We start from the raw sequence: 6,586 nt of genomic DNA on the forward strand, positions 1-6,586 counted from the left end.
AAAAGAGAGTCCCCCAGAGTCACCGAGTGTCCATAGATGTGCCTCCAGCACTTCCGCAGCCTCTGCAGCCATCCAGAGTCCAGTCCAAACCATTGGTGATTCAAGCTCCAGATCTGAACCTCCAACATGTTCAGTAACTCTTTGCCATCCTCGGCACCCCTTCACAATCCGGTTCCAATACCCGGTACTCCTTCGGCCATTTTGAGCTAGTCTCCAGCAGTCCGCAGCCTGGTCCAAGTCTCCCGAAAGAAGTCTCCAGTAGCCCACAGCTTCTGTGGGTTCCTTGCCTCGAGTCACCAGCAGCCCACTGCTTGCACTGGTCACTCAGCTGCAGAGCCTCTGTGGTCACAGTCCCATGGGTGGTGTCGTCCGCTTCTCCTTCTCAGATGGAGGTAATCTTCCCTAGCTGTGCTGCTTTGCTCCAGTCCTCAGCTTCCCTGGAGTCTGCAGGGGGGATCTCAAATAAAACCTACATCAGCTCCCTCAATGGGCTGTTCCAAGCCTGTACGGAGCTGATGGCTCTTAGTAAATGCACAATGCTGGAGAAACTCAGCAGATCAAGCAGTGCCCTTTATATAGCAAAAAAATATAACCGATGTATCGGGCTTGAGCTCTTCATCAAGGTATGAAATAAGGTCAGCAGGCATCCAAACAAAAGAGTAGGATGACAAAAGGTCATCCACGCAAGCACTATAAAGACACTGTGAAGGAAATCCTATACTACTGTGGCATACAACCAAGAGAACCAGAAGCTGCAGCTGCTGACTGATCCCATTGGTGAGCCCTGTGCTATGAAGCTAAACTAGTTTCGAAGAAAGGCACTGCCAAAAACTGATGGAAAACCACAAACAGCGTCACAAAGTAGCAGCCACGGTTATTACAAAAATGGATTTCCATTGTGCTAAATTTTGTGCTTCCAGATTCAGACTGCAAAGTCACTTTCAATTCCACAGATGAACTGTACAACAACGTGTCGTCTTTGAACGTGATTTCCTTCACAGTGTCTTTATAGTGCTTGCGTGGATGACCTTGAGGACTCCTTCTGGTCTTCAGTTCACGATAGAGCAGCTGGAGTGACGTACAGTGGTCATCCATTCTGATGACATGTTCCACCCACCGCATCTGGGCTCTGATGATCAGGGACAATGCTGGTGGACTTGGGGCAATCCAAGTCCTCCAGATTGGAGACCTGGTCTTGCCAACAGATGTCAAGGATGGAATGGATCACACGCATGTGGAATTTATCCAATTGGATGACCAATATAATATACTTTGACAATAAATTAGAACTTTGAACTTCGAACTAAATCCAGCTTTCTTTGCCAATTACACACAATAATATTCTGTCTCCAGGTTCCTAGGGTGTTCCTCACAGAGCTGTTTAGGAATCTGATTCTACATGCCTCCCATTTTTATAAAAGGCTTGTTAAAATATTGTATGACTTGCTTGCCAAAATATTTTAGCAATGGATCTGCCAGGGATGATGGTGAAGGATGAAAGAAAAAGAGGGATTATGGGTTAGGGAGGATTTAGCACATCATTTTTAGGAAGATGTAGGTTGGCACAACATTGAGGGCCTGTACTGTGTTGTCGTGTTCTATGTTTTATGTTTTGAGATGCACATCTTCATGCATGAAAGTAAAGTTCATGCATAATTCTCACAGTGGTACTCAATCTTTTTCTTTCCACTCACATACTACTTTAAGTATTCCCTATGCCATAGGTGCTCTGTGATTAGTAAGGGATTGCTTAAGATGCTTTGTAGATGGAGAGAAAAAGTTTAAAAAATCACTGTTTTAATTGTACCTAATTGACTCTTTATGTGCACAGTTTCATAACTCCAAATGAAATGGGCCAATGACAATTTTTCTCAAGCAAAATATTTCAATAACGATTGGTTATAGAACAGTGATTCTCAACCTTCCCTTCCCCCTCACATACCACCTTAAGTAATCCCTTACTAATTACAGAGCACTGATGGCATAGGGAAGAAAAAGGTTGGGAACCACTGTGCTGAATGTTAGGCATTTAGATTTTGTTGGAGAATTGTAGAGAACCATTGTCTGTCTTGTGAATCTGATAAAAAGTGGGACAATTTCTGTGATTTTCAGTATTTTCTTTCAAATTCTCCATTGCTTCCATATGCATAGCTTAAAAAAAACTCAGGTAAGTCAAAGATAGGAAATATATTTGAATATTTGTTGGACACTCAACATCTCCTCACTTGTCAGGAAGGCACAACAGTTACTGCACTTTCTGAGAAGACTGAAGTGGACAAGGCTACTGACCATCATTATGTCAAGCCAGCTGCATCACAATGTGGATCAGTTGCTGCAGAGAAATAGATTGGACCATAAGAGTGGCCGAGAGGATCACTGGAGTCTCCCTAACCCCATCGATGTAATCCACCAGGGTGGAGAGGGTGGGCAAAATCATTGAGGACCTCTTCCACCTTGCACACAGCACCTTTCAGCTGCTGCCACTGGGGAAGAAATAAAGGGGTGTCAGAGCCAGCACCGCCAGGCAGAAGATCCACTTCATACCACAGGCAGTAGGCACTTTAGGTGGGCAATTGGCCTGCATGAAAAGCAGCAAGTTTAGGCAATATGTGACTGTTCTGAGGCCACCTGAATGTGCAGGAGGCGCTCTTGAGTCGAGCTACGTAACCCTCCTCCAAGAGGGATAATCAGCTGAATGCAGCTGGCTGAAAGCGGATGTTAAAGGGTCAGGCTGCTGATCACAGCTGACACTGGGCAGGAGACAGAGTGTGCTCAGAGCCGCATCCTGCGCAGCTGTGTCCTTCAGGTGGCCAACGTTGCGCTTTAAACGCTGCCACCTGAATGGCAATTTAAAGGGCTGCTTCTGCTTCTTCAGGCGCATTCTTAGCATAGAATGCACCTGAAAAAGCCAAGTGAGAATGATAAACAACCTAAGGAACTGCTCAGACTAACCCATCCGAGACTCTCATTTGCACAAAGCATTAGCTATTTATTTGATTTTATAGATAAAATCCTTGCATACATTTTATTTGTCTATACGTGAGTTGTGTGTCTGCATGTTTCGCACTGAAGCTGGAGAATGCTGTTTTGTTAGGTTGTAATTGTACAATTAGATGACAACAAATTTGACTTGAAAAACATATCGAGTGAAAACTCCTGTGTTTACAGTTGAGGACCCAGCAATTTGGGCCTCCTCTTCCTCACTGTCCTTTACTTATCTGTGCCATAGTGGGACAGCAGCTCCTGTGCAGGTTTCACCAAGGACTCCAATTTCCTCCCACGTGACGAAGACGTGCAAGCAAGTAGGTTAACTGCAAATAGCTCTGAGTTTAAGTGACTGGCAGAAGAAATGGCGGGGGGGGGGGGGGTTGGAGGGAAGAGGAGGAGGAAAATTGAAAGGGATGCAAGAAGAAAAATGAGACAAGTGTACTTAATGGTCACCATGTGGCGAAGAGCTTGTTTCCATTCTTTATGACTCAGAGCTATTAATCATTTTAATAGGGTTTAATTAGAATTATGCAAAATACCCACCTCTCTTCATGACCCTTGGACATCATCCAATTGACCACCAAAGCTGATTAGTCATGCGGGAATGGCTGTCCATATTTCTTTTCCTTTACCTCTCCATTTTGTTCCATTAACTCCCTTATAAGAATAACCAAATTTTTGTTGAATGACAACATTGTCTGACTGGCTTAATGCAACCTAGATTGTATACCTAAAATGGATGGGAGGGGGGGGTGGGGGGGTGGCTTGGGAGGAGGGAGGGGGGGGGGGGAGAAAAAGTCACTGTATATGTGTGAAAAAGAAAAAGTGTATATCATGGCTAACGTGATTTATGGTGTGAAAAATAAAAAATTTAAAAAAGAAAAAAAAAAATGTGGATTTTTGTCAGAAATAAATTGTCATTCAATAAAAATGAATTGAAATGGGACATTATCATTTATAGATATATATAATGTACTAAAATGAGAAAATTCAGCAAAATACTAAGGTTTTACTGAATAATTATCATGTAGATTTGTTTACATTATCTATTAAGTGGTTCTTGAATTAATGTCCCACCAAGAGTTCCATTTCTGGAGCACTGTTTATTTAGCAGTGAATTCCAGAAGGCAAAACCAAGTTAATGGAATTGCAATGCATAAAGTAGCCTCATTAAATCACTTTATAAGCATAAAAAAAAGAATAACCAAATTTAACTAAATATCAGATTCAATGCAGAAGCATCAGCAATGATCTATAGAGCTAATTAGACCATTTCTCTCTTTAAATACTTTACAATATTTTGAAACACAGGAATTACTTAAAAAAAAATAGGTTCTAGTAAAGTCACCCTCAACCAGAAATGGAGTTCTCTTTTCGGTCGGTGCTGCAGGGCCGTCGTCGGGTGTCTGCTTGTGGTTCCGCCCCCGTGAAGATTTACAAGTGTATTATTTTGGGAGATGAGATGTTCTGTGATATCTATAAGATCGAGGAAGATCCGAAGAGCATCACTTACGAGGTGGAGGGGAAGCTCATTTGCAGAGCAGAAGGAGCGATTGATGACTCTTTAATTGGTGGCAATGCTTCACAAGAATGTCTGAGAATCACACTGTCAGCGGTGTTGACATTGTATTGAATCACCATCTCAAAGAATTGACTTTCAGCGAAGATAACTGCATGGTTTACATAAAGCAGTACCTGAAACGCCTGAAAGAAAGAGTTCTAAAGGAAATCCCAGAAGGATTAGAAGATTTTAAGGTGACTGTTTTAAACATTCTCAAAAAAAGTTTGGAGACTATCATGTTTTATTCAGGTGAGAGTATGAACTAGGAAGGCACAATTGGATTATTAGATTACCGTAATGATGAAACTCTATATATGATTTTCTTCAAGGATGGTTTGGAAATTGAGAAATGTTAAATCTGCTGCCTGCAATTCATCATGTTGAATTCATCAATCCTAATGACCTGAAATGTTCCTGTTACCTGCAATAAAACTTGGATCTGATATCACTGAGCTGATTTATTGCAAATGAACATTGTTTTAACTGAGTGCATTAATCCCCTTTTTTGCCTGTTTGATTTACATTGGGATACAGACTGCTTCTGAAATTGGTTGTTCTTAGTATGGGAACATTGGATCTTTGCATCTGACCCATATCTAGTGCTGGATATTGATGTAACTTCCAGGCTCCCAAAAAAAATCCTTAATTCATGATTTGAACAGCATAAGAATTGAGAGGGGAGGAATGAATCCTCGGGTTAAAATAGGATCTGTGCAAGTTGATGTAAATAAGTGGTTCAATAAATGTAGTAGTGTTGTCTATTCAGATGGATTCTGCATTGATAATTGTCTATAGATCCCAACATTCTTGAGCTGAATAGAAAGGACACAGCATATGTGTTAAATGTTCAGGGCCCTGCATGGCTGGAAGGTGTAACTTTAAAAAAAAGTAGTTTTACTAGGCCATAACTTGTCACCTGTGGGTGCCAATTGTCATTCAGGTGTGGTTAAATCTATTTCAACGTTCAGAAATTGCCAAGTTTTTGAAAGTTTATATTAATAGGCTAGATTACCATTAGGTTTAAGTAGAGAAGCAGCCAAGTTTCACCAAGACATGCTTGAGTGAAAAGATGGTTGTCAGCTCTTGATTTGTTTGCCTTTTGTAGCCCAGTAAATGCACTTGACAAAAGTTGAACTACACCTGAAATTAATTGTTACTGCCATGAAGTTTTCTTGTTACACTAAAACAATCAATTTCATTTCTCTGGCAGGGCCAATGAAGTGATGCGTATGCTAAGTTGCAGTTAAAATACTCTAATAGTAGATGCCTCAAGACAAGAAATGCATATCTTAAATCATTTTGAGTCTACACAGAAATAAAAGTTGTTTGGCAATCTGTTAAATTTTGCCTGTATTAATATACAGGGTTTTGAATCAAACCAAGCAAATTCAGGGCAAAAGAACCTGCTAAAGGAACTCAGCAGATCAAGCAGCAGTGGGAGAAAATTTTTTTTAAAGAAGGTCATGTCTCTTGCATGGTGCAACCAATCTGCACTTGGCATTGTTGGATCTTAAAAGTGCAGTGGATTGTAACATTGGAATAAATTTATCTTAATGTGGAGTTGAACACAAGTTTACGGACAATCAGCAACATGTTAGTAGGTTGTGCATCTCAATGACGGTATGGTCATCAGATTTATCTATACTGTTTGGGTTGTAAATTGTAAGACCCAGGCCAAAACCAAAGCACTAGATAAATTAACAGAATGGTACAAACAAGGGGGCTTACAGCTACCAAACTTTAAGAATTATTATAGAGCAGCACAATTAAGATGCCTATCAGATTTTTATCAAACCAGGGAAAAACCAGATTGGACCAGATGAGAGCTAGATAAAATAGGGGAGAAGGTATCTGAACTTATACTATATAAGTGGGATGAAAAGCTGGTGCAACATGGGAATTCACCAGTACTGCACCATCTGCCCAACATTTGGAAGAAGATTCATGGAGAAAGGAATAAAACAAATGATCAACTACCAAAATTAATATTGACGCAAAATCAACTAATCCCTTTCACAATAGATAACCATTCCTTTA

General features: G+C 40.8%; 1 pseudogene; it reads left to right on the plus strand.

Annotated features, from left to right (window-relative positions):
- The first annotated feature begins 4,348 nt into the window (after positions 1–4,348).
- On the plus strand, positions 4,349–4,974 carry LOC138746990 (translationally-controlled tumor protein homolog; annotated as a pseudogene).
- The last annotated feature ends 1,612 nt before the right edge of the window (positions 4,975–6,586 follow it).

This window comes from Narcine bancroftii, chromosome 1 (assembly GCF_036971445.1).
Source record: "Narcine bancroftii isolate sNarBan1 chromosome 1, sNarBan1.hap1, whole genome shotgun sequence".
Lineage (NCBI taxonomy): Eukaryota > Metazoa > Chordata > Chondrichthyes > Torpediniformes > Narcinidae > Narcine > Narcine bancroftii.